Source organism: Choloepus didactylus, chromosome 13, assembly GCF_015220235.1.
Source record: "Choloepus didactylus isolate mChoDid1 chromosome 13, mChoDid1.pri, whole genome shotgun sequence".
NCBI lineage: Eukaryota > Metazoa > Chordata > Mammalia > Pilosa > Megalonychidae > Choloepus > Choloepus didactylus.
The window spans coordinates 53,163,650-53,176,994 of NC_051319.1; the positions used below are offsets into that span (position 1 = coordinate 53,163,650).

At 38.5% G+C, this 13,345-nt stretch overlaps 1 protein-coding gene and 1 pseudogene across 2 annotated transcripts in view; one reads left to right on the forward strand and one right to left on the reverse strand.

Moving 5' to 3' along the window:
• Positions 1–13,345, reverse strand: part of MCC (MCC regulator of WNT signaling pathway) — a 621,876-nt gene that overhangs the window by 361,097 nt on the left and 247,434 nt on the right. The gene's annotated exons all lie outside the window — the stretch shown is intronic.
• On the forward strand, positions 4,722–5,534 carry LOC119507555 (annotated as a pseudogene).

A 13,345-nucleotide genomic window follows, 5' to 3' on the forward strand; every position in this document is an offset into this window, starting at 1 on the left:
GAGATATGCAACTAGGTGAATGGAAGTTGAGGACAGTAGGTTGAGTGAAATAAGCCAGAAATGAAAAGACAAACATTATAACCCCTAACTCATAGGGAATAACAGTAATGTACAAGCTCTGAGAATTGAATCTGGAAGCATGGGTTATCAGGGGAAGGCTTATGTAAAGGTCTCCAGACTGTAAGCTCTTACAGCAGTCAAAACTATTCATGAATTACAACAGTTATTTTTAAATTCTGATTTGCTGAGCTGTCTGTGTGTGACCTGGTCGGTTCCTGGAGCTTCAGGTGTCTGTGCGGCATCTGGGACTTGGAGCCAGAATTTGGCAGCTGTGAGTTTGGCATTGCCCCATGCAGCAACTGTTAAAGAGGCTGAAAAAGAAATCAGACTTCAATTGGAGATATGAACAAAATGGACTTGGTTGAAATTGGGGTAAATCAGACTAAAAGGTAGAGGATGATATTAACTGTGTTTTAAAACTTTGACTTCTGTGTGGGACCAAAGGAAAAGAAATCTCTTTGGTGCAAAATCTATATTTTCTGTAGTATACTATATAATTTAGCTTGTATGTTTAGTTTATTCAAACACCATAATTACAAGGAACCTTGAATAGGGAGTGAGATCTGGTTAGTTTGTACAGGTTAGTGTGAAGCCCCGATACATCCCAGAGTAATCTGGGCAGATAATAAAAAGTATTTGCAAAGCCCCCTTGAAGGACTGTGGAAAAATGTGGAAATCTTAAACTTCCCCAGCTGGAGAATTCCTGATATTCTCGCAAGCACTGGGGACTACCCGTTTAATAGGCCAAGCCCTCGATCTTGGGGCTTGCCCTTATGAAGCTTGTTGCTGCAAAGGAGAGGCTAAGCCTACTTATATTTATGCCTAAGAATCACCCCCAGAGAACCTCTTTTGTTGCTCAGATGTGGCCTCTCTCTCTAAGCCAACTCGGCAGGTAAACTCACTGCTCTCACCTCTATGTGGGACCTGACTCCCAGGGGTGTGACTCTCCCTGGCAACGTGGGACATGACTCCTGGGGATGAGTCTGGATCTGGCTTCATAGGATTGAGAAAGCCACCTTGACCAAAAGGGGGAAGAGAAATGAAACAAAATAAAGTTTCAGTAACTGAGAGATTTCAAATAGAGTCAAGAGGTCATTCTGGAGGTAATTCTTATGCATTATACAGATATCCCCTTTTAGTTTTTAGTTTAGTAGACTAGCTGGAAGGAAATATCTGGAACTGTTGCACTGCAATCCAGTATCCTTGATTCTTAAAGACGATCATATAGCTATATAGCTTATATGGTGTGACCATGTGATTGTGAAAACCTTATGACTTGCACTCCCTTTACCCAGTATATGGACAAATCAGTAGAAAAATGGGGACAAAAAGTAAATGAATAATAGTGGGGGAGAAGGGGTATGGGATGTTTTGGGTGTTCTTTTTTACTTTTATTTTTATTCTTTTTATTTTTTGGAGTAATGAAAATGTTCAAAAATTGATTGTGGTGATGGATGCACAACTATATGATGATATTGTGAACAATTGCTGTAAACTTTGGATAATTGTATGGTATGTGAATATATTTCAATAAAATTGCATTAAAAAGAGAGAACAGCTTCAAGATTAACATTTTTATCATGTTGGTGAGTATTCTCCAGTATCCCCATGCATATATACAATATATACAGATAAAAACTAAGATTTCTAAAAGTTTTTTTCTTTCTCTATTCTAAAAACCATGAATGCTTATGTTAGGTAATTTGAAAAATACAGAAAAAGTACAAAGAAGAAAATAAATGGCATCTATGATAATACTTTTATCTCTTTCAATCTCTTACAATCTAAAGGCAGCTAGCAATCCTTTCAAGTCTGACCTGCCATTTTATAAATACTTATTTCCTTAATTTCAGCCTACCTCCTTACCACATTAGAAAAGGAAAATAAAAGTTGAGGACTGCTCACTACTCAGAGGATTTTTTGAAATCATTTTTCTGTTGAGATAACTCAGCTGGGGAGAAGGGAAGGGAAAAGATGTGTTTTATGATGATATTGGGAAAGAATTGTCAGTGCTTTTTCCTTACCAAAATCTTCATCCACAACTCCTTTTGTAATATTTTATGGGGACAGCACTTGCAGAGATTGATAAAATTTTAGTAATTCACACAGTAAGAATGCTCAAACTGAATTTTCACCCTCAACATGAAACCTGTCTGGAAAAGCATATTAAATTCTGGTTGTTTAAATTACCAAAGTTTTCCTCAATATATTTCTACTAACCTAAATCCTACTTTTTTTAATATATATTCATTTTATTGAGATATATTCACATACCACGCAGTCATACAAAACAAATCGTACATTCGATTGTTCACAGTACCATTACATAGTTGTATATTCATCACCAAAATCAATCCCTGACACCTTCATTACCACACACACAAAAATAACAAGAATAATAATTAAAGTGAAAAAGAGCAATTAAAGTAAAAAAGAACACTGGGTGCCTTTGTCTGTTTGTTTGTGTTTCCTTCCCCCATTTTTCTACTCATCCATCCATAAACTAGACAAAGGGGAGTGTGGTCCTTATGACTCTCCCAATCCCATTGTCACCCCTCATAAGCTACATTTTTCTACAATCGTCTTCAAGATTCATGGGTTCTGGGTTGTAGTTTGATAGTTTCAGGTATCTACTGCCAGCTACCCCAATTCATTAGAACCTAAAAAGGGTTGTCCATATTATGCGTAAGAGTGCCCACCAGAATGACCTCTCGGCTCCTTTTGGAATCTCTCTGCCACTGAAGCTTATTTCATTTCCTTTAATTTCCCCCTTTTGGTCAAGATGTTCTCCATCCCACGATGCCAGGTCTACATTCCTCCCCGGGAGTCATATTCCACATTGCCAGGGAGATTCACTCCCCTGGGTGTCTGATCCCATGTAGGGGGGAGGGCAGTGATTTCACCTGCCAAGTTGGCTTAGCTAGAGAGAGAGGGCCACATCTGAGCAACAAAGAGGCATTCGGGAGGAGGTTCTTAGGCACAATTATAGGGAGGCCTAGCTTCTCCTTTGCAGCAACAGTCTTCCCAAGGGCAAATCCTGTGGTAGAGGGCTCAACCCATCAAAGCACCAGTCCCCTACGTCTGTGAGCACATTAGCAACCATCGAGGTGGGGCAGGCCAATACCCCTGCATTCTCTATCAGCTCCTCAAAGGGGCTCTGCATATTTTTTTCCTTTTTTTTTTTTTTTCTAAATCCTACTTTGAAACCAGAATTCTTCCTCACATGGATGTTAGTAATTCTTATTTCCAGATGGCTCCTTGGACTTCCCTGCAAAGTGTTTTATTGCTATCTTAGGCAATTGCCCAGAATCATAAGCACTGAGAGCCCAGAGAAACTTAAATCTCAGTGAGAATCTTGAATATTTTATTGAACAACTAAAAGCCATTTACTTAATGGAAAGTATTACAATGCATGATGCCTGATGCCATTCCAATCAAGATTTAATTCATTTGAAGGCAGACTTTCAAGAGTGTAAACCTGTATTTTGTTTATAAAAGAGCCACTCAGTTAAATTTCACAGAAATTTTAAACCAGGAATCCACAGCCAGCCCTGATATGGTTTCACCCCATGGATACTTGAGTTACATTCTTTTGATTCATTGGAAACATTTTTAGCCAACAAGGTCTAACAGAGACATGATCTTAATGTACCTGAATTCTGGAACACTGTGGTGAAACCTGAGAATCTGGATTGCATTGTGCAAAGGTAACTTGAGGGCTCTGGGTGTGTGTTGGTGGGAGGAGCAATCAGCACAAATGTGAATTAGGGTTTCATGTACACCTTTGGTTGTAAATTGGATATTTTGTCTAGATTAAAGCCATTAGGGGCCACAAGTAGAAAATGTGTTTGAATGTGATATGGTTTTAAGTTTCCCACATCTAACTATGAATCAAAACTAAGTACAAAAATAATATGGGGCACACAGAAGAATCTAGACAGAACTAGGACTGTCCTATTCGTACTGGTTAAAGATATCTCTGTTTCCATAAAGGGAGGTAAGGACACATAATAGAAATCACAGTGTATAATTTATGTATAGTTTTGGTGATATATTGAGTTTCTAATAAATTTTGTGTGGTACTCACTACAGAGTATGGAGTCAGTCATTCTCAACACTCTTTTTGTCATTTTCACAAATTCCTGTGCTCATCAGCCCTTTCAAGTATTGTTAAACATAAGATGCCTGAACTGGGATGAGTTATATCAGACTATTTAGATTCAAGATTCTGTAATTGGTCCCTCCTTTTAGAATTCTGCCTTTATAATTAGGCCTTCTTCTATAACGAAATATATTTTTTTTGAAAGAAATAGTTTGATAAGCCACTTGGGGTGGAAGCATAAGGTCTGAAGGACATGTTTAGTAACCAAAGATGGTTTCTAAACCATGACACATAAGATTAGGGGAAGAATTTGCATCCCTCCAAAAAAGGAAAAGGAAATAGAGACAAATAAGTGAACAAGGGCACTGCCTGGGAGAAGGGTGTAGAACGTAGAGAGAAAAACCTCAGACCTGGGACTGAGGAGCATTTCCAGAGGACAGTGTGCTTAAAAAGAAGAGGATTTAGGGGCCCGAGAGAGGCTGAGAAACTGGTTCCTGCTGCTGCCGCTTCCTTTCCAGCCTGTTCTGCGTTGCTTCTGCAGGCCCCGTCTCGGCTGATGATCCATGGCTTCCAGAGCAGCCACCAGGACTGCTCCTTTGGGCCCTGGAAGTTGACGGCCACCAAGACCCACATCATGAAGTCAGCAGATGTGGAGAAGTGAGCTGATGAATTGCAAATGCCATCTCTCCCTGTAATGACGTTTGGAAACAATGCTCTAAGAATCCAACATGCCTCTGGCTTTGGGATTGAGTTCAGTGCTGCAGATGCCTTGAGATGTGTAAACAACTACCAAGGAAAGCTCAAAGTAGCCTGTGCTGAAGAGTGGAGGGAAAGCAGGATGGCAGGTGAACACTCCAAAGATGTTATTAAACCATACGACTGGACTTGTACAACAGACTATAAGGGAACATTCCTTGGAGAATCACTTAAGTTAAAGGTTGTACCTACAACAGATCATATAGACGCAGAGAAACTGAAAGCCAGAAAACAGAATAAGTTTTTTTGAATAAGTTCCCCTGTTTGAGGATGAACTTCATGATCAAGGAGTTTCAAACCTGAGTATAAAATTAGAGTAATGTCTTCTAGCTTTTTCCTGCTATTATGGTTTTTCTTGAGAATTGATGGGGTGCTTATCAGGATGAATGGCATGAGACTTTACCATAAGGCCAGTAAGACCTATATGTTACAAGAATATATATCACGACAGAGCAAAATTGTTAATTTAATGCATGTTTCACCTTCCCTCTTCATGGAACCTAATGAAATATCTCAGTATTTACCAATAAAGGAGGCCATTTGTGAGAAGCTGATATTTCCATAAAGAATCGATCCTAACCCTGCAGACTCACAAGAAAGTACACTTGTGGAATAGAATGTGATACAAACTATACTCACCATGGAATCTGACTGGAGAACTTGGCTGTTAATAGTGGGATATTTTTATTATTAGAATCAATTGCCTTGTTTATGTATAGATTTTCTGTAGCCTTAAAAGAAAAATAATAAAAGATTGCTGCAGGCAGGTACCACTCAACTAATTGCTATTTGTACTGTATCGTCAAATTCATATCTCAGATTTATAGTTTCTGGAATTAAATTTGGTTTTCTAAATTGTCATAAAGCGGTACCTCAGCAGTAGTGATATGTGTCTGTCTCAATCAGCAGTGGGCAGACTCTGCTTCCATCATGAAACAGTATCTTCTACCACGAGGAAGTTAATTTAAATCCCTGAATCACACTTCCTTGTGACTGTCATAGGATTTCCTGATCGTGCATGTTGACTGAGATGCTGGTTGCTCACTTCCTGATGTGTTTTGTACTTCTGGAGAGCTGCAACTTGCCACCCAGAAAGTTGGTCTCATACTTCAGTGATTATCACCCACAATTTTTTAATGCTTCCTCCTCTAAATTTAAATTTAATTGGCTTTTGAAGACTAAAGATACCAAAAACTTTTGGAGAACTTAAGCTTTTTTTGTCCATGGAAACACATGAACATGATTTCCCACCTGGTAGGATGTCAGAGCTGCAGAGCTGTCTTTCCTTCATCTTTAGGTGCTGCTTCTTATATTTCGTTGCTCTTGTACTGACATTTTTCTGTATTCCCACCTTCCATGAAACCTCAGAGTGAATAAATCCCTTAAATTTGGTACTGGTCCTAAAAGGTTGGAAGGGCTAATAGGAATTGTTTTTTTTAGGAAATAATTACATCAGTGCCTAAAACAACCTGATTGATTTTCTGCTTAGGAAGTAGGTATGTGTGGGGGCATATTTTAAAATATAAAAGCTAGTTTTTTTATTTTAATATTCACCTTTCTAAGATTATAGGGATCTAGTAAAAAGTAATTAATTAGTACAGGACCCAGATATATACTACAGAAAGTACAAAACATAAATTTAAAATCCACTTAGCTATTTTGATGATGACCCTTTAAACATTTTATATCCTTTTCTGCCTTTCTATGTGGTCTTCAAAAAGTGAACAGTGGTTATAAGGCACTAAGTAAAGGGTAGGGGAAAAAAAAATCACCCTTTTTTTCTGGTTGGAAATAACTTGTTAATATTTCCACTTGATGGATAAATCATTAAATATGAATATTTAAATGAAAGTATTGGCAAAGCTCTTTAGGTTTTACCTTGAAGATAAATTTTTAGTGAAACACATATACTTGGATATTCATCACTGCCCAAACTAGTATATTATGAGCCAAACTAGCAGGATGTATGTGATCAGCTAAATTAGCCAAATTTTATCATAAATGGTTTTGGTATTTATCTGCCTTCTTCTGCATCACCTTCAAGGTATAGAAAATCAGGGTTTTGTTGGCTTTAAGAACATACGTGGCATGGTCACCATATATTAAATATACCTATATTTTCTCTTAGGACAGGAAAGTGTATATATTGTACTTAGTGTTCTGCATTTTATTTGCCATGAATATTTGAATAGAGACAGAACACTCTTTATTCATAAATTATAAAAAATGAAAACCTGTAAGAATTAGTTGGAGTTTCTGTCCTACATCATATCTTTTGTGTGTATATATATATATATATATATATATATATATATATATAATTTTTTTAAGCTTGTTGATTGAAATGTCATAGCTCCTGAGTCAGTCTTAGAGAATCCATTCTTAAAAACTGTAGACAAAAGAACTGATCTTTTTCCTAGAGGGTGGGATGTAGGTAGGGTGAGTGTGCTTCTGAAAACTTTATTAGTATATTATTGTGGAGAATACAACAAAACTTTTATTTGCCTATTGTAGATATGACATTTATATATGTTATAAGTATTTTAATTTATTTGTTCCAAGTGACTTTTTGTAAGAGAATAAAAATAAGGAAAAAATAAAGAGGAGGATTTGGAGGGGAGAGGAAGAGGGGATTTATATGTGATATAAATCTTGTCTTCCATGTCTTTGTCACTTACTAAAATCCATATTGCTCACCAATTTTTTTGTGATCAAGATTCTTCACTGAGTTCCATATGTGGGTTGCAATGGGATGAAAACAGAGTAAATAGAAACAGACACTGAGACCAAAGGACAAAGGGGTGGTTGACATTTGGGTTGTCATTACTATTATTATTTAAAATGAAATATATTATACTGACATCTGTAAACACAGAATAAAATCTAACTAACAAATGATTTTTCTGAATAGAAGTCTAATTGACACTATACTTCATAGTTCTCCTAATCCTTTCCTGCCTTTGTACCTGGCAATGTTTACTTCTTCTTGAACTTATGTGAATGCCAGTCTTAGAAATAATTAATGCCTTACCCCTTCCCTGAGAGAAAGAAATAGTGCAGTAATTGATAGTGGGAAGAGGAGTGGGGAGGCGGCAGGCTGGAAAGAGGGGCTGGCCATCTGTCGGTAAAAGGTGATGACACAGTTCAGGCCCTTGCATCAATGTCAGACACATTATAAACAATAAATGTGAACAAACATCGCTGCTAGTAACAGTAGGGGCACATAGGCCCTTCTGCGGGCTTAGGCCAATAGGGAAGGTTTTGTCCTCAACTGTGGCTCAAGGACCATTACTTCAGGGGCTCGAGGGAGACGGTGCAGAAGGGATTACTCCTCTACCCCCGAAACAATCTACTGATGACAAGTTGAGGGGTCCACCTCTCTCTCTGCTAACTCTTTTCCTCTCCACCTTAAGTCTAGCTGAAGAACGCCTGTGGCATTTCTGGCTATTAGATTAGGTCTCCGTGTTCCAAATGCATCTTTGACAGATGCCTCTAACTGCATTGAAGTGGCAGATGCATTCCTCTCAGCATTTAATGCTAATCCACCCTGTCTCTAGGCACAAATAACTCCACAGCCAAGTCTGGAGGCCCCAACATAAACCCATCAGGGGTTTTAATTACTCTCCAGTGACAATGTTTTACAAAATCAGGGAAATGAAAACACCATCAGTGAATTTGTGCCTGATGGCCCAGGCTATCCCAGGGCAGTCAGGGTATTATCTCTGTCCTCTGAAGAAACTAGTTAAGGAAACCACATTCAGTCCAGGGTGTGTGAGACAGCACTGAGCCTGTTAGGGCTGGTCAGGAGAGGGGGATGACGTCCTGACGGCATTCTGTCAGCATCCCTTCTTCCTTGGGAGGCATGTAGATGAGCTAAAACTGTGGAGTCAGACAAACATGGGTTCAGATTTCAGCCCACTACATTCTCATTGTGTCATTTTAGGCAGCCTGTAGTCCTCAATTTCCTCTCTGTATATTGGGATCATAACTGTACATATGACATGAGATTTTTGTGGGGATTGAGCAACATAATCTATGCAAAGCACTTAACACATCATGTCATATATTGTAAATGTTCAGTAAACATTAGCAACACCAAGAGAAAACAGAGGGGGTCTCTGTCTTGGTGTGGCAGAAGAACAGGCTGCTACAATGTCCAGATGTCCTTCCTCCCACCCAGGCCTGTGGTTAGGTGGATGGTGGAATATCTGAAGAAGAGCATCTTATCTTCTACCTGTGCCTAAGAGAAAACATAGCTAACAAACTATTTTTTTTTTTTTTACAAATATAAAGGAAAACAACTTCTATAGTTCTCACAAATTAAAATAACAAATACCTACAAGTTCACATAAGCTAGTTTCTGAGAGTCATTCCTTTCAAAGAAACAGTCCAAAACCAAAAGTAATTAAAAATAAATCAAATCCTTTATTTCGGTTCCTCAGAGTCCATCACAGGCAGGTCAGTGAATAACCGACTGACACACTTCTTAATGTCTCTTCCTTTCCTCTTGAAATCCACTACGTTTTTTCTTTGCACTGGAACTTTTCTACTTTCTTTTTGATACTCCAGAACACCCTGCAGACACTTTGTCTGGTGGTCTTACTGTCTCTCCATCCACTCACTTCCAGCCCCACACTTTTATAATATAGATCAGCTTAGCCTTGCTTCAAGCAAGCAGGACTCTCTCTTACTTAAGAGGGGGAAGGAAAGGGAAAACCAAGTGGGTTGAAACATGACTCTCTTTAGTGATCATAGGCAAGGGAAGGCAGCTCTGAAGTCTCATATAGATGGTTTTTGCCTCTACACATATAAACCACAGGAATACCTCAGTGCACCTTTCTTCTCCCACAGTCTTAATTCATGACTTTATTCACAGAATACAAATAAACAAAGATAGGCAAAACTTTAACCCCAAATTAGGAATATATATTTCTTCTCTCCCCTTTGCCTTTTCTTTAAAAGAGAAAAAGCTATGAAATGTTAATAATAACTCTGCTGTTAAAGCTGACTTCCACTGAGATGTCATTGGAAGAAGGATGGAAGAGAAACTATAAGGAATGATAGGCAGAGTGCTGCCAAGCAAATGATCTGTTTTCATAAAATACTTCAAACATAAATGGCATTGCATTTTGTGGAGGAGACTCTTCTTCCCCTCCCCTACACCAAAAGGAAAGGCAGAGAAATACAAAGGAGTAATTATCAGGTATCTAGATATGGGGCTACTGCCCTCTAGTGTGCACTTTAAAATTTGCAAAACTCCTTTACTCTGGTAAATCACAGATCTTTCCCCAAACACGGGAAAAACAAAAACAAAAACAAACAAAAAAGACCCAGCATAAAATATAAACCTCAGTTGAACTAGCCAACAGAATCATATGAAAAATAATGTATATTACTAAGACAGTGTGATGTGGTAGCCTCCCACAACCTTGCTATCTGATGCTGCCAACACTCTTATCAGGCCCTAAAAATGGATTAGTGTTTCAGTCCAACAGGTTCCCAAAAGGGCAAGAGAGACAGTAAAAATATTTAATAACTGCTGCAGCCCAGGCATCGGCCAACCAGAACAGATGCCTGAGAGATGCCAGCTGGCAGCAATGCAAGAGCAAGGCCTGGGGGACCCTGCAGGGCCAGCATTAACCCCTTACCTGCCGAATTGTGGGGAGACTGATGGTTTCCTGGGAGAGAGGGGTAGGTAAGTCAGGAGGGTAGAGGCCTGGTACATTATATCATCTGTACTTGGGCATTCTAGCTGAACATTAGCTCTGCAAAACAGACTACAGGACATAACAGCAACAACCCAGTACCAATCAGCAGAGGAGAAGAGAGAACCAGGGTCCAATAGCAAAGCTCCCAAGGAGAGGAGACAGGGGTCCCACATTTGCTCCTAGCAGCTGTTTCTTCTCCTGCCAATGATCAGGCACATCCCTCAATCCGGGTCAGGAAATGCACCCTCTAGTCTCAGTTCTTCTACTTCTTTCTATGAAACCTTAAGTGAATCTTTTATCTTTTAGACTGGTCTTCTATTTCCTCATTTTGTAAATGGAGGGGTTAGGAAAAGTTGTTTTTAAGGACTCTTTAGGAGAAATTTTTTTCTTTATGACCTAGTATTTCTAAAAGAATTCTACATATGAGTCAATGTAATTTTTTTGTAGTAATAAAAATATTTATTGTAATTTACATGAACAGTGAGTGGGGCTGTAATACCCATTATTTCAGGATATAATAAATGCATAAACTGACAGTTGTGTCTGAAAATAGGGCACTATGATTTTCATAAGGATTGTTATATTTAATAAGAGGCCAAATAAACTGATTTAAGATTAGTTATTTCCCAGTTTTGCACAACAGTCGGTATTTCCATTATTGTATTAATTAGATTCATATGTCCATGATCCTGAATACACTGGGGGGCAAGGGGAACAGTGATAAAGCTATCATTAAATTAAAGCTTTTCCAAAATTGTAGCTTTTTAAAATATAAGAGGTTCTTTTCTGTTTTTTGCCAATGCTTACAATTAATTGAATTTTAGTGGCTTTATAATAATACAGAAAAATACCAGTGTTCGATGACAATAGCACTAAACCTGAATTATAAAGCTAAAGAATCAATGTTTTATTGCTAGTCTGCTAGTAACATTACATAAATGAATGTTTTGAAAAATAAGCACAAAAAGAAAAGAAAAGAAAAGAATAAAATCAGAAGCATAATTCAGGAACAACAATTTAATAAAATGTGTCCAAAACATTGGCAAAGTTTCATACAAATTCTTATTTAATAACACATTTTCTATTTAACCACGTCAAGTACCAGCAGGTTGTATTTAGGGGATAACCATATAAAAAATTCCTGTTGCAGCAATAACTGATTACGTTATCTTTGACTGTATACCTATAATCATTTGTTTCACAATTCCCAAATAAGCTAATAAGGAAGCTCTTTAACTATGTTATAAAATTTTAATTTGTTACATGCCAATAGTAGAGATTCAAGAATTATATGTTAGAATTCACTAAACTAAAAGTCAAAATAGTCGTACCAATAACACTGCATCATGAATAGTTCAACCACATTTCAAGGCATCCTTAACTGTAGAGACCAAAATGTTAAGTCTGGAATGTTTGGTAGGCATAGACTGCAATAAAATAATAAATTCTACAAATTTCTATTTTATGTAAAAACTCAAATTAAGGATTGTGCATGAACGTTTGTCATGAAAATGTGGGACTTCTTGGCACAATCTGTGTATTTGCATGGTACAACAGAAGTGACTAAGAAATTGGAGAAAATAAACTTTAATGAGATTCTCTTTCCAATGATGAGGCTTCTCCTCTGAGTCTACTGGACAGCCCCTCTCTGTGTTATCAGCCAGAACCACTCTGACTGTGTTGATCTGCAGAAGTAGCACTAGATGCAGGTGGTGACTTTTTTTTCTCCTTCAAGTCTGTGATAATAACGGTCAGATCTCCAACAGTAACTTCCAAATGCTGAGCACTACTCCAATCCACATTTTCAATCTTGGCCTGGTTTTCTTATGACTGTTCTTTTTGCTAGCTGTCTCCTTTTCACTTTTTTTTTCCTACTTCATCTTTTTTCTCTTTCTTTGACTATGCAGGGGGCACAAACTGCTGAGTAACTTGCTGTGCAAACCAACTGGGAGACAGGTTGAGGTGTCTTTTAGGAACAGAGTGTCCTTTAGACTCTGGTGAGATGCCCAGAGCCTCTTCAGTTTCAATCCGAATGACAACGCTTCTCTGACTCCTCCTCAAGTAATGTTTCAACCACTGAAAACTAGATCCACAGGAGCCAGTAAAAAAAATGTCAGGGTGGTCCTCAAGCCTCTTTTAAACTAGGCCCACTTCTCTGTCCTGGGCCAACTTCCCTGTGTACTGTATTCATTCTTCCAGGTGCCAGGTATTCAGCCTGTTTCTTCTCTTCTGAGCTGCCACCACCTACTCAATTTCCTCTGACCCCAAGACTGGCTGTGGAGTAGGACCCAACTCCTTCCTGTCCCCGGTTGAGGTGCCCTTCTCTGCATTGCACATCATGCACTTCCAGGCTTCCGCACTGTTCCAGAAGGTACAGACGCTACAATCCCAGTGACCCTCACAGAGGACGGCTTTGGCTGCTACTTCAGCTTGTAGGATACAACTCAAACACAATGGGGCGTGGGGTCACCAGCTCTGCAGCAACCAGCGTCCCAATTCTGCAACCCCCAGCCCTGCTCGGACGGTAAGGGGAGGGGTCAATATAACTTTTTTTTTTTTTTTAATCTCATTTATTTAGATATATTCACATACCACAGCAGTCATACAAAACAAATCGTACTTTCGATTGTTTACAGTACCATTACATAGTGTACATTCATCACCCAAATCAATCCCTGCACCTTCATTAGCACACACACAAAAATAACAAGAATAATAA